The sequence below is a fragment of the Aethalodelphis obliquidens genome, unplaced genomic scaffold (genome assembly GCF_003676395.1).
Source record: "Aethalodelphis obliquidens isolate GAN/ISIS:26980383/991018 unplaced genomic scaffold, ASM367639v1 scaffold5, whole genome shotgun sequence".
NCBI lineage: Eukaryota > Metazoa > Chordata > Mammalia > Artiodactyla > Delphinidae > Aethalodelphis > Aethalodelphis obliquidens.
Genome location: NW_020837949.1, coordinates 50,654,718 through 50,673,556, shown reverse-complemented (window position 1 = coordinate 50,673,556; position 18,839 = coordinate 50,654,718). Strand labels below are relative to the sequence as shown.

Here is an 18,839-nt window from a genome sequence, read left to right as displayed (position 1 = left end):
GTTTCTAAAACGAAATCTCCAGGTTCAAGGAAAACTTCCTACAGCTAAAGCATGCATGGGAAACCCAGAGGATGGTACACCGTGTGATCGGGAAGGGTTTCTATAACGCACCTCATTTTTCATCTCCTGGTGCTCGGGTTCGCCATTCCAGCCGCTTTACTAACAATCTCCCACCTTAGGAGAATCAGCACCTTTAACCTCCTGTTTCGTACAGTTTGCAATTTGTCCGGAGGATGAACGGGAAGAGGGGGAACCAATGAGAGACTAGCTGTAGGTGATGGACGGGCACATGTCACTCTAATTTCCAATCAGGAAGAAGAACTAACCAAAGGCTCAGCCTGCCCCCCGGAACCAGAGTAGGGCCTGAAGCAATCCTGCAGTTTTGCGGCCAGCTCCCAGAGGGTTGGACCCAAAAGAACACATCTGGAGGCGAGGGCAGGGGAGTACACACTGAATGCAGGAGAAGAGCGCCCCTTCCTCACCCAGCGGAACTGCTGCTCCCCCCACCCCGTTCTCCCACGAGATCACCCGCCTCCCACGTGCCCGCAGCTCTGTGCAACACAGACATCTGCAGTCAACGTGCAGGTGGGTCCCAGCTTCGTCTCCTCCTCGCTGGGTCACTGCCTCTCGTCTCTGAGCCTCAGTCTGCACATCTGTAAAGTAAGGGCTGACTACGAGGCTTACCTGCAGTGACCCACACTGCACCCGTCTGAAAATGTTTCTTTCCTTCCACTATTGGCAGGGAGGCCGAATCAAGCTCCCTCCCCAGGCTGGCCAAAGACACGGCCACAGTTTTCAGGGGAGCCTTCAGCCGGGGAGCAGACCCTCCAAGCAGCTAAGAAAACAGCTACCCGGATACAGGCCAGGAGTTCCTGGGGGAGGAAAGCAGGCAGGGGCTGCCGGAGGCAACAGGTGGGGATGCACTAGGAAGCGTGGCTCCACGCCCGACACAGCTGCGGGTCCACAAGGACCAGGCTGTGGGCCAGGGATGCCAGCGGGAACAGAGGTTCCTCTTCTGAGGTACCTGAAAGCTCCCAGGCCCAGCCCTAATGAAGCAGGCTCCTTCCCAGTGTGAAGCTTTAATTTCCATTCTCTTTACTTCTAAGGCTTGGAAAGCCAAATGCAAACCAGACAGAAGAAACCCAGAGAAGACTTTTAAAACTCTAACAACATCCAAAAGGAGGGAAGCAGTTTTCTTTCCCAACACATAATGCAGCCCCCAGGACCCCTCCCATAGAGACAAGGGGAGGGCATGCTTTCCGAGCAGACCCCCATCCCAAACTCATTCATTTCACTCCACAGATAACTGGGTCCTATTATGTTCTGGGCCAAATGCTGGAGATTCTCAGTGAGAAAGACCAAGGGGATCACTGTTGCCACGACCCTCCTGTGTAATAGCCCTTGATCATAACATGTCCTAGAGGAATAGGGCTTCAAATGGAGTTCGGATAAGGCTCTTCAAAAAGTAATGTGCGTCATGACAGAGCAGGGGCAAGTCAGCTCTTAACCTGTCTTCCGTGGAGAAATTATGAAACTACAAGGGCCCCAGGGGATAACTAGTTCTGAGGTAGAAAACCAGTTTCATCTTGAATACCACCTCTGATGGATCCATCAATGATCGCTGCCTAGCTACTGGGAAAGGATTCTAAGACTGGGTCTAGGCCAGGAGGCAGTGAGCAGCGAGAAAGCCATGACTGACTCGCAACGTCTGCACAGGCCTGGGAGGGGACGAGGTCCTGATCACTAGGATCTAATCCAGTGTCTGTGCTCAGAAAGGGAGACTGCGGCCCTCAGAGGTCACAGACTGGCCTGAATCCCATGGCACACATCTTCTGACTCTCAGGCCAGTGATCTTTCCACTACACTGCTCTAAAAACTGACGGCAAGAGGCTAGGGTACAAAGGCACTCTGAAGAAACCGTGCAAGATTGCAGGGGGTTTGTTCCACCGTCTCTCCAGGAACAGAGATTGGGACATTATAAAGAGCCCAAAGATGGCGGCCAGCCTGATATTGCAAAAGTATTCAGCAAGAATTACTAACCCACAGAAATGTAGCTATGTACTGACGATTAAGGCTTTAGCAATTTCGGTATTTCTCCTAAAGGGTTTTGATTTATTGGCTAACACTAAAGGAGAAGTGTGCTCGCAGACCAGCTGTACAGTGGAAAAATTAGAAAGGCTGTGGAGATTAGGTCCATGCACGTTGCTTGTAAACTTGGCTTTGCTCTTCTGACACTTCATTAAGCAGCAAAGTCTGCTTCTCTTTTGATAGCCAGCCTCCTCCAGTCTAGAGACCTGGCAAAACACCCCACCAAGGCCGTGACTAGAGTTTAATCTCAGTAACCGCCTCCTCAAACCCTGAAGCACGTGCCTCTGCTTCTTCCATTGCCTGCTGATCCCCCCGGGGGACAGTCCTTGCCCCGTCAGAGTCTGTGCGCTCTCAGAGTGGGCCGGGGAAGGGCGAGCACTTCCGCCATGTCCGTTTTGTTCCTGCAGGCACCGCGCTGAGAACCAGGGGCCTGGAGGGCTCTGACACCCCCTGAGTGTGATGAACCACTAGCTGCCTCCCCCGATTTTGTTCAGGTTTGGGAGCCTGGTACAAGGGCGTGGAAGGGGTAGCTCAGACCCACAGATGAGTCTTGGCCCTTCCTGGTAACTCTGCTGTTCTTATCAGGGATTGGGTAGGATGGGCCATCCGTGGCAATTCTGGCCATGGAGACTTGAGGAGAAGTCTGTTGGGGGTTCCTGGAAGGCTCTTTCTCTCTCTTAAAAAGAGGCACAAGGAATAGACTACTTTTCTGCCTCTGGGTTTCCTCTGGAATGCAGTCATTTGGGCACCAAAAGGAGAACTGGGCAGCTGGGACAAGAAATGCATGGAGACTACCACAAAGGGGTTCCACGGGGCCACTGAATTAACCAGCCACCGGGAACCTCAGGTGAAGGTGACTCACCCTACCTGGGGAGGTTTTCTTATGTGAGGTAATAACAGATTTTCTTTGCAACTAAAGACACTCTAACTGGTCCATGAAGTTAATGTCACCTTTATTTTACAGAGGGACAGAAGCAGACAGAGCTCGTAAGCCAGTGACCCAAAGGCGCACAGCTGACCAGGGCCAGAAGGAGAACGCAGCTGAGCCTATCCAACCCCGAAGCCCTATGTCTTTCCATCTTCCGTCTCCCTCCTTGACCTCCTCTGGGCCCTGTACACAGAAGGTGTTTCATGTGTACCGAGAACGAACAAGCAGCCTCTCTGCTCAACCCTCCTGGGAAAGCTCCCCAGAGACTAGCAGCGGATCCTCTTGGAAACCCAAGCAGCCACCACCGGCTGGCTCCTTCCCGCCAACAAAGTCTCCATTTCAACCATAAAAGGAACTTCCCACACACCCACCAGAGACGATCGACCTGGAGCCGGAGCCAGGGCCAGGAAGTCTCTAGAAACTTGAGTTGCTCTGCCCTGGGGCTCCACTTCCACATGGTGAGGAAAACCCTGCTCTGTGTCACAGGGCTGTGGCTTCAGGACTGTAAACTGCCTGAAAAAAATCAAAATCAGGGCACAATGCTCACCACACATTATTAGCAAAGTGACGGGGGTCACCCTCACCTCTGTGCACACTGCCGTCTATTCAATACCTTAGCTCACTCACTCACAACCAGGGAGAGAAAGGAGAAAAAGGACTAAGCCATTACAGACTTTCAGATGGAGTAACTAATTCACTGCCACCTGCAGATGCAGCAGGTCTGAGAGATGAAAAAGCTGAATGAGGCTGATGCAGGGAGTTGAGCTCACGCGGGAGCCTGTGGGCCAGGTTTTGCCTTTCAAGCTCTGGCATCCACAGCTGGATGGAAAAATCTCGTGTTTTGTGGACCTGGGCTTCCACCTCAAGCCCAGGCAAATTAATTATCCTCTGCATCTCAGATGCAAAATGAAGATGAACCAAGTATTCTTCCAACCCAATGGTGCTGACTGTACTGCAGACACCATGTGGGTGCAAAGGTGAGCAAAAGAGGATGTTCCAGGAGGGACGCAGACACGGAATCAGGCAGTTACGACAAGCGTTACCCCACAACGGGGTTGGTGCCCCCTAGGGAAACCGTGGGGTGACATGGCTGCTGAAGGAAATGACAGCACATCTGAGTTGCCGGCCAGGTGAAGCAGAGGGACGGAGTCTGCGTGTGGACTCTACGTGCTTGTGTGGATGGGAGTGACGGAGCCTTCAGACAGGGCTAGGAGGTGAGAGAGAGCCTGGGGCGTCGACGCCCGGGATTGAAATACGTTCAGGCGACTGGACTGGGGTGTGTGAGGGGAGGAGGGCGTGGATGTCATCCCAGGACAGTGAAGAGCACAGAAGGGCACACGCCAGGCAGGGACACAACCCGATGGGCTGCCGTGCAGAGAATCAAGTGAGTGCAGAGGGACCAGCCGGGAGACTCCTGGCACATCCAGGTGAGAGACGGTGGAAACCTGCACCAGGGCACTGGTTGTGAGGCTGGGGCACTGGGAACAGGCAGGACAGATATTCAAGAGGCAGAATCAACTAGCAGGAGACTAGGTATGGGAGGGAAAGGAGGGAATGAGCCCCGTCTGATGCTCAGATTTCTGGCTGAGATAACTGGACTTAATGCTGCAGCAACCGGCACCTCAGAGGGAGTCGGGCAGCAAAGCGGGTATAGAGAGACGAGAAGTTCAGTGATGGGCGTCAGACATGACATGAAAGCCCTGGTGGAATAAACATCTCCTCGCCTGAACTCTAACTCCTGACTCATTCCAGCCAACACAGTTTTGTATCAATGCATCACATCTTGACAATTTTAAAACACGCATTTTTTTCACATCTCTGAAATCAGGATGTTTTTCAAACGACATGGTTTAGTTGGCAGTGTTCTTTCTTAGTGGTACATAAAATAGTGGTGCTCCTTACGATGGATGAAATCTTGGATTTGATGAAATAATGTCTATCAACCTTAGAAGAAAATAGTACGTGAATGTCTCCCCTTAGGACTTAAATCCTACCTAGTTCCAAAAAGGTCTGAAGTAGCCTTTCACAATAAAGCTCGGAGGACAGGATGATTTCTGTAAAAAGACAAAAACTACTCCTGGGATCGAATATTGGGAAGAATGCTCAGAAGGCCCTCTCTCCCACAGGAGGGGTTCAGCTCAGATAAAAACAACAGAAGGTCAAGCAGCCTTTCAGAAGCTCCCAATCCTAAGAACTAAAACCCAAACCAGGAGACAGAATAATCTAGTGGAAAAATTTTAAAAGCAGCAATAAGCTGACTGACTTTCAGACATCACAGAGATGGGTACGGCCTGGGGGTCGCAGGAAAATGGATTTGGTGGGGCCTTGAGAGCTTCTCTGTTGCTCTTCCCCAAAAGAATATGATGGGAGACAGGGCCCATTAATATGTTACTGATATGGCTCAAGAGCTCTTACATCTCGATTCAAGAACTGAACAAGCATCTCCTGTGACAAACGAAACACTCCGAGAGAACAGCCTACGTGCTTTCCAGACTCTGCTGAGGCACAGCACATGTCTGGGTCCACTCTCGTTTGGGGAGAAGCCAGGCTGCTGCCACATGCAAGAACCAGAGCCTCTCTGACTCACTGAAGGTAGTGAGTCCTTCCATGGCGGGTTTCACGATGCAGACCACACACGGCTGCCTGCCTCCCCTCCACAGACGAGCGAAACAAGGGCTCCAAGACGTCCGCATCAGGAACCCCAAGGGCTTCACTTAATTTCTCTTCTGAAACTGCCTCTCCCGCCCCATCACCAAATGCTAAGTTACCCCTTACCTTCCCACAGCTCTGACCTTTCCCAGCTTCTGTAACCAGGCTCTATTGGGGGCTAGTCAGAATAGCAATAATTATGGAAGTGTTCACACTAATAGCTATAATTTTTGAGCACCTGCCATGTGCCATGCTTTGTTTATATGCCCTCATTTAATTCTCACATAAACTCCTTGGAAACAAGAATCCCATTTTAGTAACAAAATCCTGGGCGGTGAAGGCAGAAAAAGATGGTTCCTATGTCTTGGTTTAAGAAAAAATAGATCTTTTTTAAGCCAGGAGTTGGGGGGTGGTTTATTAGTGTTTGTTATATACTTCTATGTTTCCACAACAAATTTTTTTCATTAAAAAAAATATAAGCCTGAAGTTTACTAGTCAGCCTAAAAATACCACCAACACTAACACCAAGAGAAGAGCAGGAAAAGGTGCTGATTGACACTGATACCCCCAGACCCCGAGATGCCTTCACCTGGTTTATTCTGACTACTTAAAGGCTGCCCCTGGGGGGAAACAAAGAAATAAGAGAATAAGCAAAAGACCAAGATTCAGGAAACTCTTGTTCTCCTAGTACATGTGGTCAGAGGTCTTTAAATTGTTAGGCACAAAATCTATTAAAAATAATGGTGTCACTGGTCAGAATGGCCATCATCAAAAAATCTACAAACAATACATGCTGGAGAGGGTGTGGAGAAAAGGGAACCCTCTTGCACTATTGGTGGTAATGTAAATTGGTACAGCCACTGTGGAAAACAGTAGGGAGGTTCCTTAAAAAAATAAAAATAGAACTACCATACGACCCAGCAATCCCACTCCTGGGCATATACCCTGAGAAAACCATAATTCAAAAAGACACATGCACCCCGTTGTTCACTGCAGCACTATTTACAATAGCCAGGTCATGGAAGCAACCTAAGTGTCCATCAACAGATGAATGGATAAAGAAGATGTGGCACATATATACAATGGAATATTACTCAGCCATAAAAAGAAATGAAATGGAGTTATTTGTAATGAGGTGGATGGACCTAGAGTCTGTCATACAGAGTGAAGTAAGTCAGAAAGAGAAAAACAAATACCATAGGTTAACACATACACATATGGAATCTAAAAAAAAAAAAAAAAAAGTCATGAAGAACCTAGGGGCAAGACAGGAATAAAGACGCAGACCTACTAGAGAATGGACCTGAGGACACGGGGAGGGGGAAGGGTAAGCTGGGACAAAGTGAGAGAGTGGCATGGACATATATACGCTACCAGATGTAAAACTAACAGCTAGTAGGAAGCAGCCGCATAGCACAGGGAGATCAGCTCAGTGCTCTGTGACCACCTAGAGGCGTGGGATAGGAAAGGTGGGAGGGAGGGAGATGCAAGAGGGAAGAGATATGGGGATATATGTATATGTATAACTGATTCACTTTGTTATAAAGCAGAAACTAACAAACCACTGTAAAGCAATTATACTCCAATAAAGATAGACAGATAAATAAATAACAAAAAGAGTCATGTACCAATGTTCATTGCAGCACTATTTACAATAGCCAGGACATGGAAGCAACCTAAGTGTCCATCAACAGGTGAAAGGATAAAGAAGATGGGGCACATACGTACAATGGCATATTACTCAGCCATAAAAAGAAACGAAACTGAGTTATCTGTAGTGAGGTGGATGGACCTAGAGTCTGTCATACAGAGTGAAGTCAGTCAGAAAGAGAAAAACAAATACTATATGCTAACACATATATATGGAATTTAAAAAAAAAATGGTTCTGATGAACCTAGGGTCAAGACAGGAATAAAGACACAGACAGAGATGGACTTGAGGACACGGGGAGGGGGAAGGGTAAGCTGGGGCAAAGTGAAAGAGTAGCATTGACATATATACACTACCAAATGTAAAATAGATAGCTAGTGGGAAGCAGCTGCACGACACAGGGAGATCAGCTCAGTGCTTTGCAACCACGTAGGGGGGTGGGATAAGAAGGGTGGAGGGAGATGCAAGTGGGAGGGGATATGGGGATATGCATATGCATATAGCTGATTCACTTTGTTATAAAGCAGAAACGAACACAACACTGTAAAGCAATTATACTCCAATATAGATGTTAAAAAAATAAAAATAATGGTGTCATAGAAGGATGTGAGCACACCTCCTCTCATGAAAACACTAAAATCACAACTAACTGCTGAACAACCATCGATAAAAAACCACTGGAACCTACCAAAAAAGATATCCTACATCAAAAAGACAAAGAAGAAGCCACAACAAGACAGTAAGGGAGGCATAATTGCGATAAAATCAAATCTCACAGCCCCTGGTTGGGCGATCCACAAACTGGAAAATAATTATATGGCAGAGGTTCTCCCAAAGGAGTGGAAGTTCTGAGCCTCACATCAGGCTCCCCAGCCGGGGGGTCTGGCATTGGGAGGAGGAGCCCCCAGAGCATCTAGCTTTGAAGGCCAGAGGGGTTTAATCGCAGGAATTCCACATGACTGGGGAAAAGAACAACTCCACTCTTGGAGGGTGCACACAAGATCTTGTGTGCACCAGGACCCAGGGGAAAAAGCAGGGACCTCATAGGAGCCTCGGCTAGATCTACCTGCTGGTACTGGATGGTCTCCTGCAGAGGTGGGGGGCAGTTCTGGCTCACTGCAGGCACAAAGGCACTGGTGGTGGTAGTTCTGGGAAGCACTCATTGGCGTGAGCCCTCCTGGAGGTGGCCATTTTCTCACCAAGACCTAGCCCCACCCAACAGCCTACTGGGATGCCTCAGGCCAACCAACCAACCAACAGGGGAGGAACACAGCCCCACCCATCAGCAGACAGGCTGCCTAAAGTCTTCCTGAGCCCACAGGTGCCCACTAAACACACCCCTTGAAACAGCCCTGCCCACCTGAGAGACAAGACCCAGTTCGACCCACCAGTGGGCAGGAATCAGTCCCTCCCATCAGAAAGCCTGCACAAGCCTCTTAGACTAGCCTTATCCACCAGCGGGCAGACAGCAGAAGCAAGAAGCACTACAACCCTGCAGACTGCGGAACAGAAACCTCAATCACAGAAAGTTAAACAAAATGAGACGGCAGAGGAATATGTCCCAGGGGAAGGAAAAAGATAAAACCCCAGAGGAACAGCTGCAATCTACCCGAAAAAGAATTCAGAGTAATGACAGTAAAGATGATCCAAGATCTTGGAAAAAGAATGGAGGTACCAACCAAGAAGATACAAGAAATGTTTAAAAAAGAACTAGAAGATCTAGTGAACAAACAGAGATGAATAATACAATAACTGAAATGAAAAATACACTAGAAGGAATCAATAGCAAAATAAATGAGGCAGAAGAATGGATAAGTAAGCTGGAAGACAGAATGGTGGAAATCACTGCTGCAGAACAGAATAAAGAAAAAAGAATGAAAAGAAATGAAGACAGGGACTTCACTCGTGGTCCAGTGGTTGACTCTACACTCCCAATGCAGAGGGCCTGGGTTCGATCCCTGGTCAGGGAACTAGATCCCGCTTGCAGCAACTAAAAAGATCTTGCACACAGCAATGAAGATCCTGCATGCAGCAGATAAGACCCAGCACAGCCAAAGAAATAAATAATTTTTTTTTAAAGAAAAGAAATGAAGACAATCTAAGAGACCTCTGGGACAACATCAAATGCACCAACATTCACATTATTGGGGTCTCAGAAGAAGAGAGAGAGAAAGGGCCTAAGAAAATATTTGAAGAGATAATGGCTGAAAACTTCCATAACATGGGAAAGAAAACAGTCCAAGTCCAGGAAGCGCAAGATCCCAGGCAATATAAACCCAGGAATGAAAATGCTGAGACACATAGTAATCAGACGCATTGCCCAGGACGAGGCAAGTCGGGCCTCAAGCGCAGGGCCAGAGTGGCCTCCCCAGAGTCCTTTGCACGGCACCTGGCGACAAAATGGCTGCCCGAGGGAGATGGGTGGAGCCTCCGGGCCAGGAGGCACCAGGCCCCACAGGCGGCAGTGGCAGCGAGAGCCGATGGGCCGAGTCAGGGCCCAGGATGTCACCCGAGAGTGGGGATGATGAAGTGTCGGGCAGAGGTCTGAGCCCAGTGTCGGACGGTGCGAACTCGTTCACCAACAGCAGCAGCTTCCTGGAGCTGTTCAAGTGAAAGACTGAAGAGGAGCAGCGGCAGTGGCGGGAGGAGCCGCCCCCAGGCCCACAGCGACCCGACCAGCCAGCCACCGCCGCCACCACGGGTCCTGGGGATCTGAAGAGGAAGGGCAGCCCAGGCCCCATGCTCAGCTTCATGGGCAAGCGCACAGGTGGGAACAAACTAGCCCTGAAGACAGGAACAGCAGCCAAGAAGAAGACAGAGAATGAGGTACTAACAAGTAAAGGTGATGCGTGGGCCAAGTACATGGCAGAGGTGAAAAATTACAAAGCCCCACCAGTGCAGAGATGATGATGAAACTCGGCCCCTGATGAAATGACCCCCCCTCCCTGCCTGGCCAAGGCCTGGGACTCTCTGCGATGTACGTAACTATTTAATGCAGCAGCAGCAGCACAGCAGCCTTTTTCCCCCAAGGACTTATATACAGAAAGAAACCGAGATGCTTCCCACAGCTGTGGATGATTTTCCAGGACTCTTTTTTACCTTGAGCACTTGCCTCCTGAGACTTCACAGAACAGTGGTCTACTGTCCCCTCTCTTCCCATCTCCTCCCTCTTTCTGATTCTTTCTCTCTTCCTCTTCTCACCCTCCCCTCCCTGTAGCCATAACTTCTGGGAAGTAAAGAACTTGACTTAGTGCTGGTAAAAAAAAAAAAAAAAAGAGAGAAAGAGAGAGATACATAGTAATCAAACTGACAAAAATTAAAGACAAAGAGAAAATATTAAAAGAAACAAGGGAAAAGCAACAAATAACATACAAGGGAAATCCCATAAGGTTATCAGCTGATTTTTCAGCACAAACTCTGCAGGCAAGAAGGGAGTGGTACGATATATTCAAAGTGATGAAAGGGAAGAAACTACAACCAAGAAGACTCTACCCAGCAAAGCTCTCATTCGGATTTGATGGAGAAATCAAAAGCTTTACAGACAAGCAAAAGCTAAGAGAATTCAGCACCACCAAACCAGCTTTACAACAAATGCTAGAGGAACTTCTCTGGGCAGGAAACACAAGAGAAGGAAAAGACCTACAATAACAAACCCAAAACAATTAAGAAGATGGTCATAGGAACATACATATCAATAATTACCTTAAACGTGAATGGATTAAATGCTCCAACCAAAAGACACAGGCTTGCTGAATGGATACAAAAACAAGACCCATATATATGCTGTCTACAAGAGACCCACTTCAGACCTAGGGACACATACAGACTGAAAGTGAGGGGATGGAAAAAGATATTCCATGCAAATGGAAAACAAAAGAAAGCTGGAGCAGCAATTCTCATATCAGACAAAACAGACTTTAAAATAAAGACTATTACAAGACACAAAGAAGGACACTACATAATGATCAAGGGATCAACCCAAGAAGAAGATATAACAATTGTAAATATATATGAACCCAACATAGGAGCACCTCAATACATAAGCCAAATGCCATAAAAGGGGAAATCAACAGGTGTTAAAGTGAGGGACTTTAACACTTACACCAATGGACAGATCATCCAGACAGAAGATCAATCAGGAAAAGGCCTTAAATGACACATTACACCAGATGGACTTAATTGATATCTATAGAGCATTCCATCCAAAATCAGCAGTATACACTTTCGTCTCAAGTACACATGGAACATTCTCCAGGACAGATCACATCTTGGGCCACAAATCAAGCTTCAGTAAATTTAAGATAACTGAAATCAGATCAAGCTCTTTTCTGACCATAATACTATGAGACTAGATATCAATTACAGGAAAAAAAACTGTGAAAAATACAAACACATGGAGGCTAAACAATGTTACTGAACAACCAATGTATCACTGAAGAAATCAAAGAGGAAATCAAAAAACACCTAGAGACAAATGACAACGAAAGCACATCGATCCAAAACGGATGGGATGCAGCAAAAGTAGTCCTAAGAGGGAAGTTCATAGCAGTACAATCTTACCTCAGGAAACAAGAAAAATAAAAAATAAACAACCTAAACTTACACCTAAAGCAACTACACAAAGAAGAACAAACAAAACCCAAAGTTAGTAGAAGGAAAGAAATCAGAAAGATCAAAGCATAAATAAATGAAATAGAGACAAAGAAAACAATACAAAAGATCAATGAAACTAAAAGCCGGTTCTTTGAAAAGATAAATAAAATTGATAAACCTTTAGCCAGACTCATCAAGAAAAAAAAAAAGAGAGGGCTCAATTCAATAAAATTAGAAATGAAAAAGGAGGGCACCATGGTTAAGAACCCACCTGCCAATGCAGGGAACAAGGGTTCGATCCCTGATCCAGGAAGATCCCACATGCCACGGAGCAACCAAGCCCATGCATCACAACTACTGAGCCTGTGCTCTAGAGCCTGTGAGCCACAACTACTGAAGCCCATGCACCCTAGAGCCTGTGAGCCACAACTACTGAGCCCACACGCTGCAACAACTGATGCCTGCATGCTCCAGGGCCCGCATGCTGCAACTACTGAAGCCCGTGTTCCTAGAGCCCATGTTATGCAACAAGAGAAGCCACCACAATGAGAAACCCACACACCACAACGAAGAATAGCCCCCGCTTGCCACAACTAGAGAAAGCCAGTGGGCAGCAACAAAGACCCAAAGCAGCCAAAACAAAAAAAAAAAGAAAGAAAAAAAGAAATGATAAAGGTTCTCCTTTATCATCACAGCATGCACCACAGAAATACAAAGGATCATAAGAGACTACTACAAGCAACTATACGTCAATAAAATGGACAGTCAAGAAGAAATAGAAAATTCTTAGAAAAGCAAAACCTTCCAAGACTGAAATAGGAAGAAATACAAAATATGAAGATAAATTACAAGTACTGAAACCGAAACTGTGATTTAAAAACTTCCAACAAACAAAAGTCCAGGACCAGATGGCTTCACAGGTGAATTCTATCAAACATTTAGAGAAGAGTTAACACCTATCTTTCTGAAACTCTTCCAAAAAATTGTAGAGGAAAGAACATGCCCAGGCTCATTCTATGAGGCCAGCATCACCCTGATACCAAAACAAAAGCTACCACACAAAAAGATAATTACAGAACAATATCACTAATGAGCACAGACTAAAAAATTCTCAAAATACTAGCAAGCCAAATCCAACAATACATTAAAAGGATCATACACCATGATCAAGTGGGATTTATCCTAGGGATGCAAGGATTCTTCAATATATGCAAATGAATCAATGTGATACACCATATTAACAAATTAAAGAATAAAAACCACATGATCATCTCAATGGATACAGAAAAAGCTTTTGACAAAATTCAACACCCATTTACAATAAAAACCTCCAGAAAGTGGGTATAGAGGGAACCTAGCTTGACATAATAAAGGCCATATATGACAAATCCACAGCAAAGATCACTCTCAATGGTGAAGAGCTGAAAGCTTTCTCTAAGATCAGGAACAAGACAAGGATGTCCACTCTCACCACTTCTATTCAACAAAGTTTTGGAAGTCCTAGTCACAGGAATCAGAGAAGAAAAATAAATAAAAGGAATCCAAACTGGAAAGGAAGAAGTAAAACTGTCACTGTTTGCAGATGACGTGATGCTATACACAGAAAATCCTAAAGATGCTACCAGAAAACTAGTAGAGCTCATCAATGAATTCAGTAAAGTTGCAGGATACAAAATTAATGCACAGAAATCTGTTGTACGTGTATCACTAATACTGAAAGATCAGAAAAAGAAATTAAGGAAACAATCTCACTGACCATCACATCAAAAAGAATAAAATACCTAGGAATAAATTTACCTAAGGAGGCAAAAGACCTGTGCTCAGAAAACTATAAGACACCAATAAAAGAAATCAAAGATGACACATTTGAAAAGATATACCATGTTCTTGGACTGGAAGAATCAATACTGTCGAAATGACTATACCACCCAAGGCAATCTACAGATTCAATGCAAGCCCCATCAAATTACCAATGGCATTTTTCACAGAACTAGAACAAAAAGTTTTAAAATTTGTATGGAGACACAAAAGACCCCGAATAGCCAAAGCAATCTTGAGAAAGAAAAACAGACCTGGAGGAATCAGGCTCCCTGACTTCAGACTGTAGTATAACGATACAGTCATCAAAACAGTATGGTACTGGCACAAAAACAGAAATATATATCAATGGAACAGGATAGAAAGTCCAGAGATAAACCCATGCACCTATGGTCAACTAATCCATGATAAAGGAGGCAAGAACATACAATGGAAAAAAAGACAGTCTCTGCAATAAGTGATGCTGAGAAAACTGGACAACTACATGTAAAAGAATGCAATTAGAACACTCCTTAACACCATACACAAAAATAAACTCAAGGGCTTCCCTGGTGGCACAGTGGTTGAGAGTCCACCTGTCGATGCAGGGGACACGGGTTGGTGCCCTGGTCCGGGAATATCCCACATGCCGCGGAGCAGCTGGGCCCGTGAGCCATGGCCGCCAAGCCTGCACGTCCGGAGCCTGTGCTCCGCAACAGGAGAGCCCAAACAGTGAGATGCCCGCATACCACAGAAATAAATAAATAAATAAAATTTAAAAATAAACTCAAAATGGATTTAAGACCTAAATGTAAGGCTGAATGCTATAAAACTCTTAGAGGGAAACATAGGCAGAACACTCTTTGACATAAATCACATCAATATCTTTTTTGATCCGTCTCCTACAGCAATGGAAATAAACACAAAAATAAACAAATGGGACCTAATTAAACTCAAAAGCTTTTGCACAGCAAAGGAATCTATAAACAAAATGAAAATACAACCCTCAGAATGGGAGAAAATATTTGCAAATGAAGCGACCGACACGGGATTAATCTCCAAAATATACAAACAGCTCATGCAGTTCAACATTAAAAAAACAACACAATAAAAAAATGGGGAGAAGACCTAAATAGACCTTTCTCCAAAGAAGACATACAGATGGCGAAGAGGCACATGAAAAGATGCTCAACGTCACTAATTATTAAAGAAATTCAAATTAAAACTACAAAGAGGTACCACCTCACAACAGTCTGAATAGCCATCATCAAAAAGACTACAAAAAATAAATGCTGGAGGGGGTGTGGAGAAAAGAGAACCCTCCGGGCTTCCCTGGTGGCGCAGTGGTTGAGAGTCCGCCTGCTGATGCAGGGGATGCGGGTTTGTGCCCCAGTCCAGGAGGATCCCACGTGCCACGGAGCGGCTGGGCCCGTGAGCCATGGCCACTGAGCCTGCGCGTCTGGAGCCTGTGCTCCGCAACGGGAGAGATCACAACGGTGAGAGGCCCGCGTACCGCAAAAAAAAAAAAAAAAAAAAAAAAAAAGATTAAAAGAGAACCCTCCTACACTATTGGTGGGAAGGTAAATTGGTAAAACCACTGTGGAGAACAGTATGGAGGTTCCTTAAAAACTAAAAGTAGAGCTACTATACGATCCAGCAATCCATTCCTGGGCACATATCCAGAGAAAGCCATAATTCGAAAAGATATATGCACCCCAATGTTCATTGCAGCACTACTGGCGATAGCCAAGACATGGAAGCAACCTAAATGTCCATCAACAGAGGAATGGATAAAGAAGATGTGATATATATATATATATATATATATATATATATACACACACACATATACATACACACACATATACACATAATGGAATATTACTCAGCCATAAAAAAGAACAAAATAATGCCATTTACAGCAACATGGATGCAACTAGAGATTATCATACTAAGTAAAGTAAGTCAGAGAAAGACAAGTATATGATATTGCTTATACACGGAAGCCAGAAATAATGATACAAATGAACTTATTTACAAAACAGAAACAGACTCACAGACTTAGAAAACAAACTTATGGTTACCAAAGAGGAAGGGGGCGGGGGATAAACTGGGGGGAGTTCAGGATTGACATATACATACCACTGTATTTAAAATAGATAATCAACAAGGACCACTGTATAGCAAAGGGAACGCTACTCAATATTCTGTAATAATCTAAATGGAAAAGAATTTGAAAAAGAATAGATTTTTGTATATATATAAGTGAATCATTTTGTTGTACACCTGAAACTAACACAACATTGTAAATCCACTATACTCCAATACAAAATAAAAATTTTTTAAAAGACGGTGCCAGCACTGAATTGAGCGCAAAGGTAAACAGAATCATTTCAAACTATCTGCTGGGGACTTCCCTGGTGGCGCAGTGGTTAAGAGTCCGCCTGCCAATGCAGGGGACACGGGTTTGAGCCCTGGTCTGGGAAGATCCCACATGCCATGGAGCAACTAAGCCCGTGCGCCACAACTACCGAGCCTGCACTCTAGAGCCTGCAAGCCCCAACTACTGAGCCCACCGGCCACAACTACTGAAGCCCGTGCACCTAGAGTCTGTGCTCTGCAACAAGAGAAGACACCACAATGAGAAGCCCGTGCACCGCAACAAACAGTAGCCCCCGCTCGCCGCAACTGGAGAAAGCCCACGTGCAGCAACAATCACCCAACGCAGCCAAAAATAAATAAATAAAATAAATACATTTAAAAAAAAGACAAAACATCTGCTGGCCACAGGGAAAGATATCAAGTAGAAAAGACCAGTTCCAACTTTGCTGCATGGTTTTTTTTTTCCCAAGAAAGAGACAGGTCCCCAAATCCCTCCCCTCAAAATACTCCTAAATAAAGAGTTGACGGCACACTGAAACTTCACTCAGGAGAGCTACTGCGGTAACATTAGAGGTCAAATGTGGGCCATAACCAACAGGAGCATTTAACATTTTTTCTTGTGTGTAAAACTTGTACAATTTGTAAATATTTAGATATAGTAAGACTTTGCGGGGGTAATTTTAAAATACTTTAAATAATTATGAAGGTTCAACATTGCCATACCATTGCTTGCATGATATATTAGTTTCATATAATTTTTAAGTTAGAATTCTTAATGAAGAACCGAACTTCTAATTATCATGTATTCATAGAAAAATGGAATCTTTTCTTTACCACAATTTGCCTTACAATGAACCAAAGAATGAAAGTGGGATCTGCCTGTACCACAACGCCCCCCCCCCCCTTAACCCCTGAACAGTCAGGAAAGCACAAAATGGCACCGTCTCTGGAAATCAGCTGAAACCAAGGCCCTGAACTCAAGGGGGAGGAACTGATGTGCGCACTCGGAGTCCACTCACTTCTACATTTAGCCCAGAGAAAACCCTCAAAGATCCTCTAGTCCAACTATTCCACCTAAACCTGGCAGGGACAGAAGCGGCCTACCATGTCTGCAGAAGTTATTTTCCATGAGTAAACTTCCTCAAACACTAGGAGGTTAGGAGCAATAATCAGTGGCAGAGATGGGGAGGGTATGGCGGTTATAAAGCATTGACAAATGGCAGCTGACAGTGGAAGACAAGGTGGAAAAACTAAAGAGTTTGTCTCAGAATAATACTGGATCTAAGGAATAAAACATGAACCTGAGTCATTATGGAAAGGTCTTAGCCTGTTTTCCATCAAGAATGTTTTAAGATAAACATAGAGCTCTCATTCAAAGGGGTCATGTCCAGGTATCTGGAAAGTTAAGTCCTGTGGTCCCATGGATTGCCTTCATGCTCAACAATGCTACATAACTGTTGTATATGAACGCACCTGTTTTTTCAAGGACATATGAAGTTTGTTTTTGAGATGTGCATACGTCTCACTGACAATAAAACAAATACTCTGAATTCCAAGGGCTAAAATAACTTGTATACAGATGACAACTTATCTAAATGACCTGAAATAAAAATGATGGCAGATAAGCCCTCGAGAAAGACAGTACTTAAGCATTACCAATCACCACCCCCAAGGCTACACACGTGTCAAACAGCCAGCCTTATCAATCTGATGATGTTGTGGGAGTCCAAAAACAGGTAGACCATGTAGATTAGAATTTATCATTCCAGGGTGAAGTAACAAGAATGTTAGCTTTACACGATCTCCATCCTATGGTCAAGTCTTCCTCCTCTTCTCTCCCCTGTTGCTCAACCTTACCTCTTAGTAACAAAACAAGGAAGCAGTGACTCTGTGATAAGATACCTCTTCCATTTCTAGACTTTAAATTTGTTCTTTACCATGTTCCTGGTGTTGCCCCTACCCCTCTTCCCCTATCCAGGCCATCCTTTCCCAATCACCTGTAGAAAGAACAGAATGTCCAAACTCTCCCCAAGTGATCTCATGCCCTCGTGTGGGCACCTCCAGGTGGGCAGACCAGCTATTCACATGTGCTTGTTCAGGACAGTGCCTGGAACACTGTACACCCCCTAGGTACCCTCACTGGGGACCCAGATTCATGCCTCTGCCTTTATATCTCCTGCTATAATTTTAACTATTTTTATCTCAGCCAATTCCTTTGCTTCACAGTCACTTCAAGAATCATGTAGAGGAAAGAACAGGAGTTTTGGAGCCAGAAAATCCTGGGATGAATCCCAGCTGCAGCACCCAAATTGAGTTCCGAGACTGAGAACAAGTCACTTCCTTCCCCGAGCCTTAAATCCTCAAACCTAAAAAGAGACGGCTGTGCAGAGTAAATGAGATGACGTCTATAAAGTGCTTGGCACACAGGAGGTACTCAGCACATGCATATCTCCTTCCCCTCCCTCTCTCCCCCTTATAACTGCTGGCCCTAGCATCTTTCTCTGAGACTACTTTTTCCCATCTCTACTCACTGACTCCTCCCCATATGCTTCCTATTGGCACTATCTTCTACACCTGAATCACGAAGAGCGTTTGAGAAACCTATAACGGGAAACGTGATTATAGAGCATTGCTAAACTGTGGTTTTTCAAATAGAAATAACAAGACTGCAGAATAGGATTACGCTCTAGAGGGCTGTCTAAAGACTGAGGGAACAGCCAGCCCTCCTGCCCCTCTTCCCCCTTATTTGCG

At 45.2% G+C, this 18,839-nt stretch overlaps 1 protein-coding gene and 1 pseudogene across 1 annotated transcript in view; one reads left to right on the top strand and one right to left on the bottom strand.

The window, feature by feature from the left end:
• The window catches only part of GSDME (gasdermin E), a 93,617-nt gene that overhangs the window by 57,392 nt on the left and 17,386 nt on the right, over window positions 1-18,839 (bottom strand). The window lies entirely within an intron of this gene.
• On the top strand, window positions 9,717-10,251 carry LOC113618327 (telomerase RNA component interacting RNase pseudogene; annotated as a pseudogene).